Source organism: Fukomys damarensis, unplaced genomic scaffold (genome assembly GCF_012274545.1).
Source record: "Fukomys damarensis isolate Sample0158 unplaced genomic scaffold, DMR_v1.0_HiC HiC_scaffold_30, whole genome shotgun sequence".
Lineage (NCBI taxonomy): Eukaryota > Metazoa > Chordata > Mammalia > Rodentia > Bathyergidae > Fukomys > Fukomys damarensis.
The window spans coordinates 65,976,030-66,001,130 of NW_022900942.1; the positions used below are offsets into that span (position 1 = coordinate 65,976,030).

The following is a 25,101-nucleotide window of genomic DNA, read 5'->3' on the forward strand; positions in this document are numbered from 1 at the left end:
CAGGTTGTTAATGGGACAGAGCAGTGCCGTGGGCCCTGTATTGAGATTCAGTATCCAGCCTGCTCCTGACCACTGAGGGCTCAATTCTGAAAATTGAAATGTTAACACTGAGTGGAAGCCGCATATTAAAGTATTTCAGACATCCTGCTTGTTTCCGGCGGTAGTCTCTCATCTCACAGTTGCAGATACAGGGAGAGCAATCCGTCCTTTCTGTTCATTTGAATTCCCCTCAGTAACTGGCTTCCTGCATCTGGGTTGTAAGGTGACTTCCTGCCTGTGTGGCTGTCTTCTGTTTTTAAGGTGACAGCACATTTTTGCCTGTCCTTTTGGAGCCACTTAAGACCTGAGAAGTATTCTGTGGAAATTACTTTTCAAATCCTGACGAAGCATGTGCCCTTTGGCTGTTGTGTGGAGAATGGCAAGTCAGCGAGGGGCACCCAGGGAGGAGGTACCTGCTTGGTGGCGTGCTACTGTCCCTCCCACATCGGCCTCTATGCAGCCCGTGTCCCCTTCCTCACCCTAAGATTGCAGAAGATCAGGTGCAGACGGTAGGAGGTCAGCAGCTCAGTTCTGCACAGTGCGAAATAAATCTCTAGGAAATCAATAGCCAGCAGCTGACAGGACTAACTAGGGGGAAATAAAAGGCTGAGGAGAAGGCTGGTGAAAGGTGTGCTCTTTCAGTTTAGAGTCTTAAAATACAAGGCCCCCTTTTGTTATATATTTTTAAATAAAGATCTTTACTTATTGTTTTTGGGAATCGATAATTAAAGAATGAGAGAAAAATGTGTTTCTCCATCCTGGCACTTGAGCACATTGGTTCCAAACTTAAATAACTATCAGTGTTATTTCTTCGTATTTTAGGGTTTAGTAATGTGGTTGGCTGACAGAGAAAAAACAATGAATTGTTCTCTTGGCTTCCCATGGCTTTGGCTGCAAATGCTGCTTTGCCTTCCCCTGGAGTTTTGCAGGAAGCAAGCGCTGCTGCTGGAAGCCCTGTCTCCTGGTGCTCGTGTGTGTAGCATGCCTCACCAACCTCGTGCCCTCCGTGTGTCTCAGTTCTGTGCAGTTACTATTATTCAGTGGGCACTGGGGAGAGAGGAGATTGAGCGCTGTCCCCCACCCAGTTTAGAGTCAGAGGGAATAACCAGGCATACCCATGGCATGTGCAGTAGCAGTTGGAGGGGGCTGCGGGCCAGAGGCCATGTGTCCAGTACTGCAGATGGGTTTGCACTCAGGTTGCTCTGTGCAGAGATGTTGGTCCTGTAGTCACCAGAGGCTTCCCTGAGGGTAGAAACTTTGAGCGTCAAAGGATGAGAAACGCCTGGATGGAGGAGGGAGAGCGAGGGCATATCCAACAAAGGTGTGTCTATGACAGCCTTCTTCACTTGCAGACTGGGCTCGTGGGCTGAGAGAGAATTCACGGTGACTTAAGAAACTGCAGCGTGATGCCGGGCAGGTCAGGTGCACAGGAAATACCATCGGCCACCATTTTGCGGGAAGTAGTTGAAGGCAGAGTCATCATGAGACAGTGAATAAAGCACTTTAATTTCCTTGGATTCTGTCATTTAAAAAAAAATCTTAGCCTGGAAGAGCCTTATGGACTTGATGTAGTACTCATTTTGTGTCCTAGTAGCTGAGAAACTAAATCTGTCACCGTTTGCGTTATGCTTCCTTTTTCTTCCCTATAACACGGGTCAATTGGACTGAATGATACCTCGTGTAGGCTCCATTTTGAACTATAGGGTGTTTGCTCTCGTGAGCAAGTACAGGGTGAAGACCCTAAAGATATCCTGAGATATTTTTCCTTGGAAACTGTATTTTCTCCTGGAATATAAACTTACCTTATATTCCTACTAATAGTTAAATAATGAATTGTTTGGGGGTAAAATTTCAAAAACAGGTAGTTGAGAATTGGCATTTCTGTTAGGCTAGCATCTGCTCCTTCCAGAAATAAACAAGACAGGAAGCCATAGAATGACTACTTTTTTCAAGTTTTTTTAATAGTAGATGTAATGCCTGTAAGGACATTTTTTTGTTGTTGTTGTTGTTTTTGTACTGGGGATCAAATTTGGGACCTTGCACTTGTGAGGCAGGCGGCGGCACCACTGAGCTAAATCCCCAGCCCTGTAAGGACACGTTCAGCTGACACAGGAGAATGTTCTAGGCTAATTGACATTTTTAGGGTCCTTGACATTTAGAAGACGACTTCTCTCATCTTCCGTTTCCGGAATTTTTCTGAGGCCCCTTTGGTCAGATCAGTGGCAAACCTGGGGCACATGCATCAGAGCAGGCATGCAAACCAAGTCACCTCAGCAGCCGAGCGCTGGACATTCAGGTTTAGAGTGCAGTGTTGGCACTTTGTGGTAAAGAAGTGGGTTTGGTTGTAGTGTGGGCACTCAGCCTCTAAAAGGTTCGTCGTCTCAGGCTGAAATCATTCCCCACACCAAAACTGTCAGTGACTGTCTTTCACAGGGCACCGTAGAAATAGTAGGCTTTCAGGCATGAATTCCCCTTCTCTTCCCTGTTACCTCTTCCTGTGTTCCTGTGTGGAATTTATATTCTCTCCAGCATGGTATCACAGACCTCAGAAATGCCCGATTTCCCCACAGTGTTCTGGTTTTGCCACAACTGGTCTCATGGCCCAGCCAGACCCTCTCCATGGTAACAGACTGAGCACAAGAAAGAACCGGGCTGTGGAAGGAAATAGAAAGAAATGGCTCTGTGAGTCTGCCTGCACTTCAGAGCAAGGGCCTGGTGTCCCTGGGGATGGGGCCCCGGAAGGATGCCGTCAGGTAGGGTCAGATGTGATGGAGACAGGGAGCAGCGTTGAGCTGGTCAGATGGGAATTTGCAGTGTCAGAGGCATTAAGCTTAGAGGCTGAGGGTGTCTCAAACCAAAGGTCAGAGGAAGAAGCAGTAGACTTGTCTGTCAAGAGGAGCTGGGTCTGTGGTCAGCGTGGCTCACCGAGAAGCAGAGACTGCGGCTCTGCAGGAGGAGAGACGATGGGGAGAGGCTGAACCAGAGAGAAGGAAGACGTGCACTGTCACAGCCATGGTCTGGAAGCAGCACCGGAAGAGCCACTGAAGGGCCTGCACCAAGATCCCTCCCTGTCATTCAGGGTTGGCAGGAGGAGGAGAGTCTTTTGATGTAGGAAAATCCAGATGGAAATAAAAGGAGAATCAGCTCCCATCAGAACTGTCTTTCCAGCAAGGGGCAGGGGAATGCTTGACCCCAGGAGTGTGACAGGGTTTGATTCGGGTTGAGGGCAAAGATACGCACGAAGAGGTCCCAGATGGGAGAGGGTGTGGACAGTGAGGAGCCACAGCTGGAATGCTGACTTGCAGCTGGAGCGGGACCGCCCTGGGGACTGTCCTTGGGAGGGCGGGACTGGCGGCCCCGGCTCATGCCATCACCTATAGCCTTTGGCACCAGTGGGAAACTATAAATACATTTTAACTTCACTCCCCTAAGTTTCTTTCCTCCCATTTTTGGGAGTTGTTTAAATATTCAGTTATTGCTTATGAGTCCTGACGCCGATTCTTAGCTCTGAGTCACTGTTTGCCCACAGCAAACTATTGTAACCTGATGGACCCTTTTGAGGAAGAGGACCCTTGCTTCCAGATTCCCAGTGCGGCCTTCCCATCCTCACTTTCAAATGCAGAGGCCGACCTCCTAGGTGCGCCCTTTGGAGCTGCTAGTGAAAAATCTCTAGAAAATGATCCAAGGATTCGCAGCTACTAATGCCTTTGCAGCTGTCAGAGTTTAAAGTGCCCCGTCTGTAACACAACTCATAGCCACTGGAGGTAAACAGCTTATTGTAGAAAAATTCCTCCTCCACCTGCACAGACAGAAATAAAGAGTTATTACTATTGATCCTCAAATCATAGCCCAGATATTTGGGTTTGGAGAATGGTGTGAACAAGATGCTTCCTTGCAGATTTTTGGTTCTCGTATCCCATCCCTCCATATGTCAGAAAGAAAAGTCAAGGTCCGTGGGGCCATACTGTCCTCTTCCACAAACCCGCTGCTCTCCACTGGACGTGTCTATATGGTCAAGTGTCTGCGCGGTCACAGTTACACGGCATGAGGGGACGCCACCCTACAGTAGTGTGAACCTCTGTTACGTAAACTCTGAGTTCCCAGATCCTTCAATATAATAGACCTCTGGTGGTTATATTTTTAGTTTGTGTTATTGATGTATAATCTGTGGGGAACAGCATGTCTGCTTTGGTTTGACGCTTAAGATTGTTTTAGCAAAGCTTCTTTCTGTTTTTGGAGACACTAAAGGAAGTCTGTGTCTGTGATGCATGGACAGGCTGTGGAGGTTTCCTCTGGAGTGAATGGCAGCTGCTTCTCCACCACGGCACCCTACAGCCTCCTGTTGTTTGCATCGTCTCTGTTCTTTGCATGAGCCCTGCCATCATTTTGAAATACTCTCCTTAACTGGTGAAGTGATGATCTGCTGGTTGGCATGGTGCACACATAAAATGTGGTCTGTTTTGCCAGAGTATAGAAGGCTGCAGTGGGAATGTCTGCGAGCCAGAGCAGTATGGGCGGTGGCCAGGACCTCCAGCTCCTCCTTGGGTAGGGAGGAAGAAGGGTGGTCACAGAAGGCCATTGGCCAGCCCTGGCCCCGCTCTGGGAGGCTCCGGTCAGGGGAGGAGGCCACACTGGCAGTTCACCTGGGCCCACCTGCCTGGGTAAGCGCTGTTCTCAGTGTGTTCATCATTGTGAGAGCTGGTTTGGTCTTCGAAGGCATGAACGCCTTCTCAGGTCAGCATGAGAATAGCAGGAAATAACAGGAAATTTAAGTTTGTAGCAGCCCATATGCTATGTCAGTCTCTTTTAGGTCAGAAAACATGACCCCTGGCCCCAGGAAAGAGAGTGCCGAGGTCCGGAGGTGGTTGGAGCCAGCTGAAAGTGCCAGCATTTGTGCTTCTGAAAGTTTTTTAGTAGTTTCAGAAATATCAAACTGTAGGAGTTATATCATTCCACTTATGGAGATTATAGTCTTCAGCATTAAAAATTTAGACTTCTGAAGAGCGTGTGAACGTATGTTTAGGTGAAGCATTCTTTTACATCCATTAGTGAAAATGATTGCCTAAACATATCATCCAGAAATTCTAAAGAAGAAAATAAGTTGTCAGTGCCAGTTCCAGTTTCCCCTCTCTTTTAACATGGGCAGTGGGAAAAGAGAAAGGTCTTGCTTGGGTTTAGAACATTTAGTTAGATCTCCCCCGCTTTTGGCCCTGGGGATGGAACGCAGGGCTGTGCTCGTACTGGGATTTACCCCTGCGCTACATACCAGCCATGTCCCAATTTTGAGGAAATCAGATCACATTTTCTTGGCCTTAGAAGTTAATATTAGACCATTTTTTAAAAAATTATCAGTCAACAGGAATTTAGGCTATAAAATCTTTTAAAAACATATATAGCATAGCATGGCTTGATGCATACACTTGTATGTTTCTTTTAAGTTACATATCTCCTTGTTAAGTCCGTTACTTTTTAGAGATAATTAACCTTTTAACTGAAATTTTTATTTTTCATATTTTCTCATTTCAAAGATTTTTGAAGTGACACTCTCACGAGTTAGTGAATTGATAAAAAGGGCATCATTTCTTTTTATTTTATCCTTATTTCCTTTTCTGAAGCTAGCAAACATTTGCATATCCATACCCTGGAAGAGAAATGTGCACATGTTACAAGATAATTAGAACCGTTCGGGTAATTGCCTTGTGGATACGCTGTGCTTCAGTTGTTTACTGCTAAATGAAATGTAGAAGTGTGTAATGGACTAAGGAATAATGTACAAAATAGATGCAATATTTTGTACAAAATAATGTGTAGGAGAAATCATGTATTGTTTGAAAATTTGTAGGTAAGTCGGAATTGAGACTAAATGTCTGCATACCTAAGCATGCATGTGTATGTGAACCTCTTCTACACCAATATAAACACATGTTCAAACACACCATACATACTGAAACCAGTTTATACTTAGGGTTATGAGTTTGTGCTGCAGAATTCATAAGTGAAAGAGCAAAATAAAAGGGAAATAGAAAAGAGGGAGACAGATCTTTTGCAAATGAGAAGCAGACCAGAAGATGAGGGAGGAGGGAGGAAAAGATGTAAAAAGAATTAGGAGGTATCATGTACATGTACCAGGTACCAACAAAGAATGTAATCATGTACTGCAAAGATGTGCTAATGAAAGAAATATTGATGCATATAATTTCCTTTGAGTAAATGACCTTGATGTTTTAAAATATCTTTGGAAGGCAATCTGACAAACATAACTAAACATTTTTCATTATGATATTTGGCCAAGCAAAGCTACCTCTTGGAATATTTTTCCCTAGATAAGGGTATGTGTAAATATTTAGCAGCTGCTAGTTTATTTGCTCTATTTCTGATTACAACAAGGAAAAATTAAAAACAACTTCTTGTCAAAAAAATGTTAAGTGAAATAAATCAGACACACAAACTTAAAGATCGTATGATTTCCCTCTTGAGAAACCTGAAATACAGAGAGCAAAATAAAAAAACAGATAAGAGGAAACAGGGAGAAAAGTATTTTGCAAAAGGGAAAGGGACCAAGAGATGGAGGGAGGGGGATAAGAATGAAAAAATAAAATATGCATTAAATATATTTTATCCTTTGAAAAAGCATATATACACATATTTGGTATGAGAGCTTTGTCACTTTCTGTTACTATCACAAAATACCGGAGGCGATCAGCTTACAGAAAGATGTTTCTTTTGGCTCACAGCTTCAGAGGGTTTGTCCACGGTTGATTTTTGCCCTGATGCTTGAGTGTCAGGTGATGCAGTGCACTGTTCAGGGAGTTCTTGCTAGGCACAACTGCTCGTGTCATGGTGGCCGGGAAGTGGGGAAGTGGCTGCCTCAGAGGGTCCACCCTAAGTCACCTTAGACTTCCCATTAACCAGGGCCCACCCCTCAGAGGTTCTACCCCTCCCTCTGGTGAAGATGGGGCCGAGGCTTTTTTTAAACAGGAGGCTTTTGGGGACATTTATCTAAACCATAACAATAAAAAACAGTTCCCAATGCATGGTTTCCATTATACTTTGGGGTTGAGAAACCAGGTTCCCAGGAGCGGATCTCATTAGCCCACTTCATAGCTGCGGAAGCTGAGGATGTAGATGGCATCCCTGGCACCAGGTCATGACCACTTTGCCTGCACTCAGGGACTTTTTAACCCAAGGGGTCTCAGCACAACTTTTCCCAAGCTTACACAGCCAGCCTCCGTGAGGCAGGAGGGGGAAACGTGCAAGAGGGGGCGATGAAGCAGACCAGGCCCGGCTCTGAGGAGCTTCAGCGTACAGATGACCAGGAAATGCTTCCTGCGACCTGAGCTGGGTCCTCGGCAACAGCTTGTTGGCCAAGGCAACCTGAGAAGGTCAGCCAAAGCAGACAGTGAGACCGAGACTATGCCCAGGGAGGAGAAGAGCAGGAGCACCCCGGTGGGAAGCATGGTGTTCACAGAGATCTGGGCTCCCAAGTGGTGCTTATTTAAAGGAAATACAGCATAGCTGTGCGTGGGCCTCACTGTGCCAGGGGACCTCACAATAGGTGACGTTTTCATCAGGTCCCAGTACAGTGGGAGCCTGATTATTGACAACATTAGAGATTTGGAGAAACCCATAGGGACCTTTTAATGGCAGTTCTGTGTCTGCCACACATCTGTAAAGAGAAGGGGAAACAGCCCGGTGAACCCGGTTTGAGCAGACTCATTTGTCACGCTCCCCTGGCTGTCAGAGAGCATTAGGCCTGTCCTCTGTCGGGAGGAGGCGACTGCTGCTGATGGATAGGAAATGAAACGTATCAGGATGACATCATTGTTTTAAAGAGTTTTCTAAAGAAAGAGAAGATAATCCACAATAATAGAGGACCGACTCTGCAGAGAGAGGAAACGTATTCGAGTGCAAATTGGTGGAGTAATTAATTTTCCTTCCCATGTAAAATTGTTGCGACATGTTAAAAATAATTTATGTAATTATAGACAGGAAATTGGATCGTTTCAACCTTTGCATATGGGTGTGTGGTCTTAGGATTGAATACACACTGGATATTATCCTAGAAACTGATGATGCAGAACAGTGCAGTTGACATTTGGTTTCGTTAAAGATGAATAGTAGCACACCCGTATGTGCTTTGCCATATCATGAGAAGCGAGATTTAGTGGCTGGGCTGTGGATTATGTATTAGGTAGCAAGACTTCTAACCCTGCCTGCCACTCACTGGCTGACATCCGTGCTTACACATGCCTGCATTAATTTTCCCATCCGTAATGGCAGGGGTGATAACGCCCCACACGGTGCACCCGGTAAGTGGTGAAGATTAATAAGCTGGTGTCCGACAGGCTTTGGGCTCCTTGGAGAAGTCCTGAGTAAAATAAGTAACAGAGAGGCATTCTAGGGAAGCCTCGCCAGTCTCTCAGGGCTTCTTGAGGGAGACCCCCGATGTTCCTCTCCAGCAAGATTCCCCCATAAAGGGGGTCAGAGAGGAGGAAGGTGCAGTGAGCAATTGTCACACAGGAGATATGTGATTTGGCACAAGTTACTTAATTTGACTGAGCCTGTTTCATCATCTGTAAGAACAAATAACACATAATTTAGACTCATCAGAATTGAATAAAAGTAAGTGACTTCATTCACAGTCGGAATCTGGTAGCATTTAAATTTCTCTCTCTTCTCTGTGCCTGGGTGACAAAAGGCGTAACATCAGTATTGCCCTGATGGAATGTACGGCTGACCATAGGATGAGTTGGGCATAGTTCCTGTTGGTCATTTTAAACCCTGCAGCAGAGTAAAGGAAAACACCTTTCCTCCTCCTCCTATTCCTGACTGTCATACAGTTAAATGAGGTGGGTTTTAAATCTCCTCCAGTGTGCACTTAAGTTCCTCTGTGATTCAACATGTCCCGGAAAGCAAGATTTAGTGGCCAGCTGTGTATTTAAACTGTCGTGTATCTAAATGTTGGACGTCTCTGAGGTTCTCTGCATTTAAATGCCTGCCAGCTCCAAGTAACTGAGTAAATGAGCCTGCCGATGCCTTTTATTACTTTAGGAGGTGGGCTGGGCACAGTGACGTTTCCCCCAAGAATGCAGGGTAACAAGGACTGACACCTGAAGAGTCTTCCAGGGGAGAAGGGTTGGTGACAGATTGTGACATCAATCATTTGTGGTTAACTGGGGTACCTGTCCTCAGTAGCTGTTTTCATTAAAGGACCCATGCCAAAGTGTACGTGACGTATCTGTGCCAGTTCCTCACCGCTGAACAGAACTATATCCTCTGCCCTTCCTCTGTTCCCTGCATGTGTATGGCAGAGGTTAAAGTCCACCCCTTTTCCTTGACCCAAATAACCATTCATTTAATTTGAATCACATTAGTGGAATTCTCTGAGTTTGTGGGTTTACAGTCTTTATGGCAAGTCTTTTCAGAATTGCTACAAGCTGTATGTCTAAAAAATAGTATGTAAGAGTAGGCAGAATTTTCCTGATCCTGTGGGTGTTCAGATGTTCGGGGGGCGGAAAGGCTTTTGCAATGCTTCATGTTTTGTTTATTTTTGTTTTGGATTTTTTTTTTCCTGAGATTTTTAGCAAGGTGGAAAGACTTTTCGAAAGATTCGTATCACCATGAGAATGTTGTAAAAATGTCTTCAGTGTGCTTTGGGAGTACTTTCGCCTAAGCAGCTGAGTCACATCTTCGTCTTGTAGAATTTACTTGGTACAGTTAAAGCCCAGTTGTGGAATACTTATATTGACCTGCATACTATTCTTTCAGAGTTTTTTCTTCCATTTTTCTTTTTGATGGATTTGACAGTGGGTGGTGTTGGAAGAAAACAGGCAGCCATCAGCCACGCGTCTTGCCTACCATTTCCGAGTACATAGTCGGACAGGGGCTTTGAATGTACTCTGGCGCGCCCTCGGACTGCTGCAGCACGGGACTGACACCTGCGCCTTAGAGGTGCCGCCCTCACAGGTCCAGGGGAGCTCTCCGTGTATGCTTGCACTGCCAGACAGGACTTGGTTGTAACCACATGAACTCCAGGCCAGCTGTGCGGGTTCTGGCCGGAAACTCCTGTCAGGAGAGTTTTGGGAGCAGGTGTGAGTGTGGGTCTTGGGAGCAGCCATCCTAGGGACTCTCTTGCCATTTTGGCCAAGTTGTGATGGAGGCTGAGCATTTCTGACCCCAGCGGTGTGGGCACAAGGGCTGCTTCAGGCAGACCTGCAGGTGCTGCTCCGTGTCAGTTAAGTGATACGAGCTCAAGCTTAGCCGATGCGCGGGAGGTGGGAACTGGGGCCTCCTCCAGGAGTGAGGCATAGTCCCACTCCTGTGCCCTGAGTGCCTGCTGCCTTCCTGGCTCCTTCTCACAGGGGTCCCAGGGGATGAAAGAGCCATCCACAGCTCTCAGGTAGGGCCAGGGATGGAGACTGTCAGTGAAACCACCCGAGACTCACTTCTGTGCATGAGAGGACAGAGGAAGCTCGTGAAGTTGGCAAAAACCATCACCTTAGTCCCTTTTGTCTTGTGGTGACAAAATGCCTGACCCTGGAAAACAGGTTTAAAAAAGATGTGAGTTTGATTCATGATTGCGGTGGTGGGAAAGCCCACACAGCACTGCCCCGCCATCTGGCCACATCATGGCGTAGTGGAGAAGGGGTGAGGGAGCTGGCCAAGAGCAGAGGCATGCATGTGTCGGGGCACGGCCAGCTTGGTGTTTATGACAGGGGCTTGTGCCCTGGAGAGAACTTCCATCCCATCAGTCACCCCCAGCTGGCCCCATGCCCATGGTGTCTGCTACCCCAGGGGCTGCCCCTTTGCTGTGCAATCTGCAAGAGGCCACCCTGGCTGTCCAGGCTGTTCAGGCTCTCCCAGAGCAGGCACAGATGCTTGGGAAGTGTGTTCAGTCTTTCTGGGACTCTGGGCTTTGGATGTCCATGCACAGTCCTGTCAGCTCACATCTGAGACACACCCGCCCTGACTGGGTCTGGAGGGGACGACTGAGCTCATGTCGGCCACATCACCTGGGCAGAGTCATCGGCTGTCCACCTGCAGTTGTGGGGGCCATGTATGAAGTCGGAGACAGGGCAGCTCCTGGCCACACTCCTGTCATGGAGTCTGAGTCTGCCGCTCCCCCTACATGTGCATCGTCCTGTGCGGCAGTGCAGCCCATGTCCCATCCTCATGCCGGAGTGGGCATCGAGTGACCCGTTCCTAAGCTCCTGGGGTGCTGTGTAGATGCTCCAGGTGGAGAGCTTAACAATGACAGGCTAGGATTTGGAGTTGAAACTGGACAGGCTCCTGAGGACATGGTTAGAACAGTAGCTGTTAGTGGCACTGTGTTCCCGGAAGAGCGGATGTCACTGTTGTGATGTCACGCCACCCTCTCCCAGCACTGCCCAATGATTCACAAAGTGCTTGACATAGGGCTGAGAGATCAGAACTGAGGAGCAGCCTCTGGTACAGGAACAAGGTATCCAAGGAGTGGGTGTTGTGGGAAAAGAAGCGACAGGGGTTGGGAGTGGCAGTGAGATTATTGATGGGGTGATCCAGGGTACCCCAGCTCATCAGGAAAGAATAGGAAGGGAAGAGGCTGAAGCCTGGAAGGCACAGATGCACTGGAGGGACTAAAGACTTGATTGGCCTGGGCCAAGGATTTAGCTCAGTGGTTTCTTTGCCTGCCTGGCAAGCACAAGGTCCTGAGTTCAATCCCTGGTACCAGCAAAAAAAAAAAAAAGACTTGTTTGGCCGAATTTGAAAGGGACTTTAAATCTAAGTAATAATAAATTAACTGTATCTTCTCAGGAGCCCAGATTGCTGCGATGTATACAAATGCCAAAGACTGAGTATCGCCCATTTGGCTTCAAAACATGCCATATTCGTCCTATTACTTGTGTTCAAAAGAGGATGATAATAGGTATTGCAGAGCAGTGACAGGAAAGTACTCTTCAGCAATGCCTTGGTGCCCTGTGCACTTGAGGAATCAAGGCATCTGCCAACATGGAGAATCAAGCAAGTGCTCACAGCCAGAGAAGAGAACATGTATTTCTGAGTACTCAGAAATCCAGAATCTTAGTTGCTTTTCTGGCTGCTGGGGCAAAATACCCAACAGACACTTAAAGTTAAAGGAGGAAAGGTTTATTGGCTCACAGTTTGTAGTGGTTTCAGTCCATAGTTGGCTGGCTTCAGTGCAGGGTGGCATGGCAGAGGGGCATTGCAGAGGAGAAATAGTTCATGGCAGGCATGAGGCAGCAAGCAGCATGGGACAAGCAGTGACGAGAGCAGCCCTCTTCCTGTCCCTTATATTCTACCCAGGCTACTCACCCGTAGAGTAGCACTCACACCGAGGGCAGTCACCCTTAACCCTCACATTGCACCGTGAATCAATCCCAGCGTCACACTTCGATCCCAGCATTATGCACTCATGATCCAGCCACCTCCCGAGAGTTCCACCTGTGACCACATGGGGCTCTGGGGGGGACATCTAGACACAGCCTTAACATCTGGAGAGAGCTTGCCAGGCACTGGTAAAGGACAGGCTCGGACCAGAGCGCAGGCTGGAAGACAGTGTCTTTGTCATTGCCGATGATAGGCCTTGTGGCTTACTTCTGGTTCAAGTTGATAGGAACATCTGCCTCTCTGGATGGCTCAGTCTGAGAATGCCGTGACCATGAAGGCCATTCGAGAAAGGCAAGCAGATGGAATTCAACACCAATTTCTTTTTCCATTGGCTTAGATAAAATCCAAAGTTGTAAATCCTTTGGCATGGCCTAGATGTCCCAGTTGATTGGGATAGAGCAGCTAAGCAATCCTTTTGCATCTAGAATAGTGCAGTTGTGGTATGGTGGAGTAGCACGACACTACAGTCACCCCAGGTATCCATGGGCTCTGGATTCGGGTTCCTTCACAGACACCGACGTCCATGGATGCACGAGTCTCTCATGTACACTGGCATGGGTGCTTGATATATGCAGTACTCTGTGCATCTTTCTCTACTAAAACGTCTCTGGGTTACTCATAACAACTGACATAATTCAAATGCTGTGTAAATACTGGTTATGCTTGTTATTTAGGGAATAATAACAAAAAAGTCAGTTTGTCCCCAAATATTTTGAGTTCACAGTAGTTGAACCTGAAGTACTCTCAGATGTGGACAGGCTGACGGTATGTTACATGTAAAAACCTGGGATCCAACACCACGCAATTTGACAGTCTGAGAGAAGTACAGTGAGAGGAATAGCATTTGTGTTTTAATTTCATGCTGTTTTCCTAATGTGTGGCATATTGTTTCACCGGTATTGCAATTATTATATTTTTCCCAAATCCTGCTGTACTTAACAAGATCAAAGTATGTCAGTTTAATAATTGGTCTCATTTGAGAGCCACTATGAGGCACTTAGTTCGGAGGCTGGTTAGTAAATCCACAAACTTTGTTCTGTCAAAGAATCTTTCTAGGGCCGGGATTTAGCTCAGTAGCACTGTGCCTGCCTCATAAGTGCAAAGTTCTGAGTTTGATCCCTGGTACTCAAAAGACTTAACAAGATCAAAGTATGTCAGTTTAATAATTGGTCTCATTTGAGAGCCACTATGAGGCACTTAGTTCGGAGGCTGGTTAGTAAATCCACAAACTTTGTTCTGTCAAAGAATCTTTCTAGGGCCGGGATTTAGCTCAGTAGCACTGTGCCTGCCTCATAAGTGCAAAGTTCTGAGTTTGATCCCTGGTACTCAAAAGAAAAAAAAAACCTTTCTAAAATACAGGTGCCAGATACCCAAATTGTTGATATGTATTAGTGCACAGATAGATACATATTCATTGGTATTGGCTCCTCTCTGTTTTATGTATATGGTATAAAGAGCATTTGTTAATATTGGGTGGCACTGATTTCTTCATCAGAAAGCAAAATGAACTTAAAACGGAGCATATAAAACCACTCTTCAAGCTCAGTCTCGATGTGAGCATTTGGGAATTAGCCCTGTAGCCTTTGAGCCAAACATAATTCAGTCATTTTGTCATCTTCATGTAAATCATTCAGATGGACATTTGTTTTGCATTCCTACCTGCACTCAGTTTTTCCTGAGACTGTCCTGATGATCAGTTCTCTCTTGTTCTATAGAATGAGATGTTTACCTGCTGAGGAAGTGGAGCCCCTGCAGCCTTGGCGTAGCAGAGTTATGAGGGGTCCACGGCCCTCTGAAACTGTTTTGTATGGAAATGTGTACACAGTGCGGTAATAACCTGTGGAATTCATTTTGAGATGTTTATTTAATTCGATTCTGCTTATTTCAGAGTTTGTTGCCGAGTCTGTATGTGTATAAATATACCTATTCATCTGTCACACATTAAACAGACTTCCCACATAGCACATTTTTTAAAGAGTAAAATAACTCAAAGCAGAAAGAAGCTTCACCTATGGAAATTTGATTTTAAGAGAACATAATTTCTGAGTTGGTATAGAAGACAAGACAAAGTAGAACCAAGTAAAAAGTGACAGGTTTACTACAACTGCAAAGAGAAAGACAGATTTCTCTTTGGTTCCTTTCCACCCACTCACTGCCCTCCCCAATCCCGTCTTCCCCGCCTGCCCTGCCCTTCCTCTGCCCTCCTGTCCTGTCTCCTCCCACTGCCCCTGGGTTGGGTGTCCTTCTGCCTGTGATGGCTCCCTCTAGTCTGCCAGTCCATCCCACCTGTCCATCGGAGGTCTTCACTTGCAGATCCAGTCAGATGACCCACTTTTTCCTCTTCAAGACAGTGGAGGAAACTCTAGCACAGTGCTTGGCTGTTAGTGTTATTCCGGGAAAATTTATTCAATAAAGCACGTGCATTTTTGCTTGTAGACAGAGCACCTTCACTATGTTTAAACCGTGGCCTTGATCGTCATGACATTTTCTCCTGAAAATGCCCCTCCATCCCCTGTGTCTCTATCTTCTGTTCTGCCTCTGCATGGTTCTCCCATAAGTGAGTTACTTGTTAATGAAGCTAATATTCATCAGGTGCCTATTCTGTCAGCCTCTGAAGTGAGCACAGCAGTGGCCTGGGTAAAAGATGGTAGTTGGACTGCAATGTCAGAAGTGGACGTGGTGAGAAATGGATCAGTTGGGGGTCATTTAGGAAATCAGGCTCAAAGCCTGAGGACTTACATCCAGGGAGGACAGAGGGTCCTGGGTGACATGACAGAAAGGACTTCTGCATTTCTGACCTATCAGCTGGCTGAGGGCAGCACTGTTCACCAAGAGGGTGTGCCTTGGCAGTCAGTACACACTGCCCATCAACAGAGTCTTCAAACTGTCCCCTTCACCACTGTGCTCCTGAATGCTTTGACTTTAGTAACATCAGATACTGGCAAAGTTGGTATGTTTTCATTTGTGCTTTCCCCGTTGAGCTGCACTTAGAGCACTGTCATCCAGTGGAATCCCTGCAAAGTGGCCATGTCCGTCCTTTACCCAGCACGCAGTAGATCATGGCGTCTGGTTGGCTTCCCATCCGGTTGCTCAATTCTGTTTTGGTCCGGATAAACTTCAGTAATTCTTAGCTGTTTGTGAGCTATAACCAGGTTATCAGACTACGAATCTGTGAGTGTACACCTAAGGAGGATCATCAGGAAGGAAGAGCAGGAAGTAACTAAGTCCCCTCGTCCTAGTTACTTTTCCTGAGACACAGGACCCGACGCCTACGACTCTAAGGAGGTGAGGTTCATTTTGAGTCACAGTGTGTAGAGGTTTCAGTCCATAACCAGCTGGCTCCAAGGCAGGGCAGCAGGTGGAGGGGCCTCACAGAGGAGACACAGTCCATGGCAGGCAGGCAGGAAGCAGAGAGATACCACGGGAGGAGCAGGGAGACCAACCCTTCCAAGCCAGCCCCAGTAACCAGCTCCACCCACCAGTCTTCTCTCAGTATCTCATTTTGCTGTATACACATCTGTGGATTAATCCACTGATTGGCATCACACTCCACGATCCAGTCCCCTCCTCAAAGCCCACCTAGGAGTGCATGAGGCTTTGGGAGACAGCCAGACATAAACCATAACAACTTTTATCTACATTTTCACATTTCAGTTTCAGTTACCTATTGACCATTGCAGGCCAAAATTATTAAATTAAAAGTTCCAGAAATAAGCAGTTCATATGCTTGGAGTTCCATACAGTTTTGAGCCACTTGGTACCATATCGGGCCTGTCGGATTCCAACCACCCCAAGCCTGGAATCGTCCCTCCGCCTGTGTATCCACCTGGTGTCCGTTCTCAGCACACTGTTCACTTGGTAACTGTCTTCAGTGACTGGATCATAGTATCCTAGTGCTTATGCTGAGTTCATTCTTATTTTACTTAGTAATGGCCCCAAAGCAGCAGAGTAGTGACACAGAGGAGGCACTGGGGCATGAAACCTGGACGGACAGATTAGCCTGATGTTTTGTGATAACACTACAGGACACACAAGAGGGACATGGTCTGACAGCGCCTTGTCAGATCCCTGACAAGGGGCTCTGCATCTGTTCATCTTCAGTACTACCGTGAGCTCCCCAGGAGGCATATGTCTTGCTCACTCACGTACTCTTGCACTGCCAGCCTTGGTGGATAGTGAACCCTGTGTTCACCAAATGCAGTGATTCCCTCCTGTGCCTGCCCACCACTGAGACTTCCCTGCTGCCCCGTATGATGACCTGGTCTCACCTGTGACAGAGCCAGCCACCAGGTGCAGCCTTCCTTTCCTAGAACACACTCCTTCATTCTCGTACCTCCTGTGCCTACAGTCCCAGCCCTCCCCTGAGTAAGAGCCTCGGTGCCCCTCTCTGTGAGCCCTGCAGCCCCTCCTACCTGTGCTGTGGTTCTCAGCTCCAGACCTTTGAAGCAAGCGTAGTCTGTGCTGTGCACATGCAGGGTAGACGTGGCACGCCACTTTGCACGCATGTTCCTGGTAATGTGATGTCGACACCGTGTGGAAGAAGACACCTGCTGAGCCAGAGCTCCACCTGGGAGTCCTGCGCCCCACAGTCTTGTGACCAGGGTGGAGCCTCTGGTTGGTCACAGGCGATGGACGCAGAGGTGGCAGAGTGGCGGGTGGTTGGGGACTGGATCCTGACATGCTGGTCTCCGGAAGCACCTGCCACGTTCCTGTGCAGGAGGCCTCTCTGACAGATCCAAGGGGTTCTCTAATAGCGTCTGCGGGCAACGCTTCTGTAGAATGGGTTCGCATGCTGAGCCTGAGGGGTTTTAGTTTATCTCTGCCTTACAGTAATAAATGCCGAAACAGTCTTTTCAATTCCATTACCGAAGATATTATCTCAGCCTGCCCTGTGAAGAGCACAGACAGGGTCCCAAAGAGAGTGTCCTCTCTCCAAAGGTGTGGAAAAGACTGGAACCAGGACCACCAATAATGTAGGAATAAGGTGAGGGGACCCAAGAGGAACCCTTAACGCAGTGACTGGCATTCAGTGCACTCAGCGTGGAACTGTTGACAGATGGCTGTGATAATGAATTTCAGGAAGACTCTCTGTTTTCTAAATCATGTAGTAAACTCTGTGTCATGACATTTTAAGAAAGATGACTTTCTGCTCTTATTGATTATTTGCACTAAGAGGGGTTCTTGCCGTGTTATTCAGACTGACTTTGAACTCTGGGCTCAAGAAGGCCCTCCTGCCTCAGCCTACAAAGTAACTGGAACTCTCAGGTGAATGCTGCCGTGCCCAATTTAAAAATGTCTACTCTTAGTGATGCTGTAAATTACCTCTGTGCCACCTAATTTTTTTGTCTGGATTGCAGCACTACGTGCTTGCTTACATTTTCTGTCTTGGATTCTTTTTCCTTTTGAATGAGGATAGGATTTGTAGGAAGTTGTACTCTCTCCTTGGAAACCAGCTGGCCCTTTATCTGCTCTGTGAGAGAATTAAACAATTATCTAGTTAGTATTTATCTCTGCCTTCCGATTCTGTTGTAAGTTGCAGGTTGTGTGGGCTGCTTGGTAGTGAACATGTTAGTACATGCTGGTCGCGCTCCTCCATCTTCACCTGCTTGACGATAACTGATGAAACCTACTGGAAATTAAGGCTGTAAATTTTCAGGCAGTAACTTCAGTGTTCCTGCAATCAATGCTTTGCAGATAGTGCTAACAGTTTTTCTATGAAATACGTTAGCCGGCGGATAGAAAATCGTTGCCTGGGAATGAAAAACAGGCGTCAAGTTTGATAGGGACATCATGTGTGTGATGTTTGGGGCCGGGGTCCTGTCGGCCCACAGTGTTAGGCTGTCACTTGCAGTATGCGTGGAATTAGTGGAAATGCCGGGAACAAAGCCACCTGGACAGCGAGCGAGTTCTGCACCGCAGCTCGAGGCACCGCACGGAGGTGTCTTCCCGCCCGACTTGAGCAGGCCCCTCAGCGGGAGGTGTTGAGTGAGTGGTGCGAGAGGCAGCTCCTGCAGCACCTCCGTCTGGATAGGGAAAGGCAGGCTGGAGCCAGCTGGCCGTTCCCCAGGTGTCCAGCAGCCTGGGCTTGTGGGGAGCCATGGAAGAGGTTGCCTCTGAACTGAGGAGTGTCTGAGGCCGGGTAGAGCAGCAGTCTGATTGAGGCCGGGGAGGTTGGTAAAGAGGAGCCAGGGCCTGGAGCCAGGGCTGGGGAGAGAGCACAGGGAGAGTGGGTAAAGACAAGCGCGGCACACACAGCGCTTGCTGGCAGACATGGCGGCCGCCGGCATCCCCGGGAGAAAGCGGGCTCACGGGCGGGGGCCCTGGGGAACTGTAAGCCGAGAAGCCTGGCACCGGTACCAGCCGCTGGTGTTTATGGTGCTCTCCTCCTGCAAACTGTCCAACAATCTATTGAAGGCGATGAGGACTATTTCGAACTAATACAGAGTTAGAAAGTAAAATTGTGAAATTCAGTAAGTCCGGAGCCACACTGCCTCCGCGTGAATTCTGGCTCCTCTGCTCTCTGATGTGTGAACTCGGCAGCACCCTGACATCTGTGCCTCGGTCTCGTCGTATTCCTGGGGATTATTGTTATTATTGGTATGAATGAGCTGTCCAAGCGGGGCCTCGAGTCAGCGCCCACGGCGTGGTCGGTCTGCGGGGCGCATGTGGACTCACGGCTGTCCTTCCCACTGCTGTACCCTGTGCTCCTGTTAACACCGCCGAAGACACAACTCAGAGTGCTTTCTATATACGAGCAATGAAATGCATGTGAAATCTGGGCAGAAACCTAACAGGAGTATTATAGTAAATGGAGGACGTCTTTCTATAAAGGTATCAGTTCTCTGAAGAGTAATCATCAATATAAAATAATTTCAGTTAAAACTTCTTTAGGAACGAAATAGTTTTAAAGTTTATTTGGAGGATTGTAAGTGAAACTATTAAAAAAAAGAAACGTGAAAGAGGGTGATTTGCCTTCCCATTACCTGAACATGTTACATAGTTATTTTTACAAAAACATAACTTCAGTGACAAAAGTAGAAAATGTGACTATATGAAATTTTTAAAAGTAGCATTCAAGGGCTGGGGGTTTAGCTCACTGGTTCTACCACCTGCCTTGCAAGCAAAGGAACCTGAGTTTGATAGCCAGTACTGAAAAAAAAAAAAAAAAGTAGCCTTCAAAATCTAGGTGAATGAAGAATCAGTTACTTAATAAATGGATTGGGGATAGGATTGTCATTTGGAAAAATATTGTTAGGCATTTAATTCCTTATAAAAATACAAAGATCAATTAAGGGTTAGCTGAGAAAGCTGAAGCCTTGGAAGCAGAAAAAGAAACAAAAAGTAAATGTATTTGTGATCTTGGGACCTGAGGAGCGTGAGGTTCTGTTCAGCACGAACTGAAAGTCAGAACCATTAAAGGAAATCGTGCCAGATTCGACTACATCTTATGGAGTTGATTAATACAAAACTCATTTAAAAAGAAAGGCAAATGACAACCCAGAGAAAATGTTTGAAGTAAATACTGGAAGTTTAAAGAAAAAAGGAATAACATCTTCAATATATTATTCATCATGAAAAATCAGGAAAAGAAAGAAATGCTATACTATAGAAATGGTCAAAGAATTGCAGCAGGCAGATATTGAAATATATTACAATGTTTAATATTTTAAAAGTGAGTACTTAAAAGTGTTCTAAAGAGACAACATACAGATTGAAGTGATTTTGGACATGTATGAAATTAGCAATTTTTTTGTTTTTTTGTTTTTTTTTAAATGAAAGCACCTACATGGGCAGATGGTAACGTGGTAGTGGTTGTCATAAAAATTATCCCAAATTTTGTGTGTTAAACCACCCGACAACTGCTCTTTCCTAGCCCGAAGAGCAGAAGTTCAAAATCAAGGTGCCGTGGGGCCTGTCCTCCCCTTGGAGGACTGAGGAGGTCCCTTCCCTGCATCTTCCGGTCCTGCTGGCGGTCGCCATATGTGGCTCGTGGCCAAATCCCAGGAATCTCTGCCTCCTCTTTCTCTCTCTGCCTTCTCCTTATTTCTCCGTCACTTCTCACCTTTGGAATCTGTGCACACACAGATGTTTGGATGTACGTCCTGCCACACAAAGCAGCCTGTCTTCATCTCCAGATCTTTAATGTCAGCTCTGAAGACTTTTTCCACATTAGGCCACATGTACAATTTCAGGAGCTGCAGCTGTATCTTTGGGTGGGGCACTACTCAACCCACACAGTCTCCCCTCTAGCCCCGAACATCGATGCCCATTCTGGGTGTGAAGTACCTTTACCCTACCCCAACCCACGACAGCATTAAATCTAAAGCTCACAATCTCTTGTCCGTTTCAGCAGTTCTTCATCCCCATTATCTGTGTTTCGGAAGCTCTGCAGACCATTCATCCAGGGACACAGTCCCTCACTATCTGTAGACCTATGAAACCCGAAGAAGTTCTCTACTTCTTAAGTACAGTCACGGGCAGATATGGGATAATCATTCTCCTCCTGAAAAGGAGGAATTGGTGGAAATAAGGGACACAAGTCCCAGAGAAGTTATTTTTATTGTTATGGAGATCAGTATGGAAATTCCTCAGAACGCTAGAAATAGACGTGCCATATGATCCAGCTATCCCCTCCCGGATATATATACCTAGGAAATGCAGTGAGCAGACCAGAGAGCTGCCTGTGCCCGTGTCTACACAGCGCCCTTCAGAGGAGCTGAGATGTGGAATCCACCATGATGTTATAGATCAGTGGTGGCGAACCTATGGCACCCGTGCCGCAGGCGGCTGCTTGTGTCGTAGACACAGGTTTGCCATCACTGTTACAGATGAACGAGCGGAAGGTGAGGGTGGGGCGCCGCACACCGCAGAATACAGACAGGCGACCTCCTATCTTTAGCCTTGTGAATGTGGCTGGAAGGTATGATCTCAAGGATGTGGGTCAGGCACAGAAAGGCAAGTGTCACCTCGGCCAGTTATGCCTGGGAGCTGGAGAAGTGCTTCCGGAGAATTCGAGCATGGAATACCGGTGAGTAGAGGCTGCAGAGGGCAGCAGGGAAGAGGGATTGGATAAGGAGTACCAGTTAAATGATCCACTTAAATAAGAGGAATTTGTTCTAAAGTTTACAGCTCAGTAGGCTGCATGGAGTTCTCAGCCATTTGTTATATGCTTTACATGGAACTAGGGAGAATTTGAAGCCTCTTGCTACAAAGATATAATAAATATTTAAGGAAACAGAGATGCTAATTACCCCCATTTGACCATCACACAATATATGAATAATGTACACTGAATTATATTTTACCAGTATTATGTGCCACTTTAAAAAAATGAGAAAAAGGAAAGGCACGGGTAAAAATGTCTGCACCTTATGTATGCCCAGAAATTGGAGCTTTCTGTATGCAGTGGGCATTTGGCCAGGAGGAGTAAGTGCTTCATTCAGCCCCTTAGTAGAAGTTAGGAGCTCAACTTGGAAATGAAACTGGAATTTACAAAAGCTGCCTCCTGCCCAGTGTCACCCAGCTAGAAACCGGTGCTGGCCAAGATTTTCTGACGGCTGCCTCACTGTCCAAATCCCAAAAGCTCCTTCGGGGCTGGTCAGGAGCAGCGCTGCAGGCACAGAGAGGACACGCGGCAAGTGGATGAAGGGCAAGAACAGCTGTGGTGCAAGTGCTCGGAATTCAGTCTGATGTCAGGTGGTATCGGGGAGGAAACGACGTTCCACCCTTGATGTGGTCTCCATCCAGAAAAATAGCCTGGAAATCAACTTTTTCAAGGAGAAAGGTAACTATAAAAAGAGAGTACATCTAACTTAAACTATTCTTATTACCCCATCCACCAAAAAAAAGAGAAGTGGGAGGGACACAAGGAAACTGGGAGGTGGCAGGTAGCCTTATGACTGGTGGCAGGTAGCCTTATGACTGATGGCAGCGCACCGGTGAACTCACCTAACTCTGTACAATGAGTAGGTGCATTTTACACCTCGGCAGAGCTGTTTCCCAAAACAACGGAATTGAGCTTCTGGGCAAATGAGGAAATGATCCCCTTGGAAGGATTTTAGTCTTGCCATGGTGTGTTTGTTGTGCTCTGAGGATGCCTTGCCGAGTGTCTTTGAGAAAGTGTCCAGGTCCCCGAAGGAACGAGGTGCTGAGTGAAATAATCGGCCCAGCTGAACCGAAGTACAGCACGAGTGGGGAGGTTCAGGGGAACCAGCCACACCACGCTGAAGTTTGAGCCAAATGGTGCCATTTCCCTGGGAAGAAAGAAGGAAGACTGGGGGCTGAGGACCACGAGAACAGCTCTGGAGGGCAGGAGGAAAATGAGTAAATTCTGTCACACTGTCCCTGAGGCAGTGCGGGCTGAGGCAAAGCAAAGTAACTGGCTAGAGAAGTTTTAGGGAGACCTGTGAGGGAATCAGGTGAGGGCATCACACCACATTTCCCCCTAAGCCCTTTTTCAACACTAACCTAGTTGGAAGCAGGATGTAAGGTGAAGACTTCGGTTTGCATTGTTTCTTAGCTATATAAACCTGTTCCTCTGGGGAGGAAGAGTGGGCTAAGGGGCAAGATGTGGCAATGGACAGTGTGTGCTCCTGTGCGAGCACTGTTATCCTAAGCACCACACACATGGCTTCCGTGGGCAGGATGCAGCGTGGACACTCACCTCTGGAACATGTGTGGCGCTTGTGCTTCCTGAGATTTGGGGACCCTGGCTGCGCGGAAGACCTAGGCGCTTCTCTGACTTTGCTTATTTCTTATTTCTTCCACTGTCACCTGAGCTCTGGCGACACAGAAGAGCTCATGAGGTGCCTCAGATGAGCAGGCGTGCACTGTGCGTCTGTCTAGATCGGGTATCTGCTGTCCTGATTAAAGGTTTCCGTGTTTACAAATGATGTTGCACATGTTCTCTTCGTGCTTGTAGCAACCTAACTTTAAAATACATGAAGTTTCCCCTTTGCTGAATGTGTGTCAATCCCTAAGGTTTGTCCTTGAGGACTTTTCTGTGGTTTTGATGTGAAATTATGAGCTTTTGGTTTATAAATGTTATCGTACCTTAAGAGAGTGAGTCTTCCATCCAGAAATGAATGATCTAGACAAAATATGGAGACTGTGTAAGTAAAATATGAGAGTAACACATCGAGGATAAGGGGAAAAGTCTCATTTTAAGTTTGTGCATTTTTCTTGTACTAGTTTTGTACCTCTCTCACATTTTATACCTTGGCAAGAGGAATTATATCACCATCTCATCTGCTTAACAGAAAAGAAATTCTTTACATCATTGCTAATTCCCCAGACTCTCAAAAATTTACTTGTGAAGGAGTATATTTCGTGCCTCAGATAATGGCTTCTTTCGTTTGAAAAGTTCCCCTTTGCTTTTTAGACATGATTTTACTATTTAATTACTGAGGCAGCATTTTTCTGTTGCTGATTCAACATCTGAAGTGTGAGAAGCCTATATTTACTTAACTGCAATTATTGAAAAATACCCATTCCCCTCGGGGTACTGAATTTCTCATTTTGAGAAATGAGTAAAATGTATATGTGCATAGAGACAGTTTGCATTCTCCATCCCCTGATACACTTTCGCAAATCTTTTGGGTCCTGATTCTCTGATTATAATATTTTTCTCAATCTAATTCAGATTTTTAAAACATTTAAATGAGTTGGTACATTCGTCACTGTGTCAAAATACCTGAGGTGACCAATTTAAAAGGATCTCATTGTCTCCGAAGTTTTTCAGTCAGTGGCTGATTGCCTTTGTTCCTTTGGGCTCCTGGTGTGGTTTGAAAAAAAGAAAAGAGCAGGTGCTCATGGCCGAGCAAAGCTTCTCACTTCATGGCAAGGGGGAAGCAAAGGAAGAGATAAGAAGTGGATTCTGGGTCCCAGTATCCCTTCCAAGGTCACTGTCCTAGTGACCTCACTTCCTCCCACACATCCCTACTTCCTGAAGATTCCCAAAGGTTCCTGAAGATTCCATAGCCTCCCAGTACCTGGCAAGCAAGCTTCTAACACAAGGGCTGTGGAGGGACATTCCAGAGCCAAAGGATTGCAGTTAGATTTATTGAGTTAGTTCCGGCACTCAGGGTGAGGCTGAGTGTGAGTTGGAGTAGCTGTTGTAATCGAGGGCCAGGAGGTCTGGGGTGGAGATGAAGCTCTGGAGAGAGCCCTGTGCCCACAATTCTGGCTGGGTTGGACACGGGAGCTCCACTGTTGTGTATTGGCTCTGATGTGCTAATATCAGTCTGTGATATTTGAGTTTCTTTCCTTCTGTTTAAGAGTCCTTGCTAGACCTTGAACCTTGAAATTCTTGTCATGTCCTGGCTTGATCTTTGAAGGACTGATGTCGTAGCCCCCGCCACTCCTTGTCCTTTTCCTGTCCTTTCTTGATTCATCATACACACCTAGCTATTGTTCATTGTGTGACTGTGGGCTCTCTCTGTGTGCCACTGCCAGTCTTTTAGGAAAGAGAGACAGGGCTGCCTCTGCCTCTCTACTGTGCTGTGCCCCCAGCATCTTTAGATTCGCCTCTGAAATGGATTACATCTCAGGAATTTTAGAAGGAAGTCACTTGTCACATTAATCAGATTTTCTCTGGCTTCAGCAGGAGGCAAACAGCTGAAAGGATAGGAGAGAAAAAAAAAAAACATGTGGCTTTAAAAATAGACTCGGTTTCTG

General features: G+C 46.5%; 1 protein-coding gene across 8 annotated transcripts in view; it reads left to right on the plus strand.

The window, feature by feature from the left end:
* Window positions 1-25,101, plus strand: part of Ptprm (protein tyrosine phosphatase receptor type M) — a 608,602-nt gene that overhangs the window by 283,518 nt on the left and 299,983 nt on the right. The window lies entirely within an intron of this gene.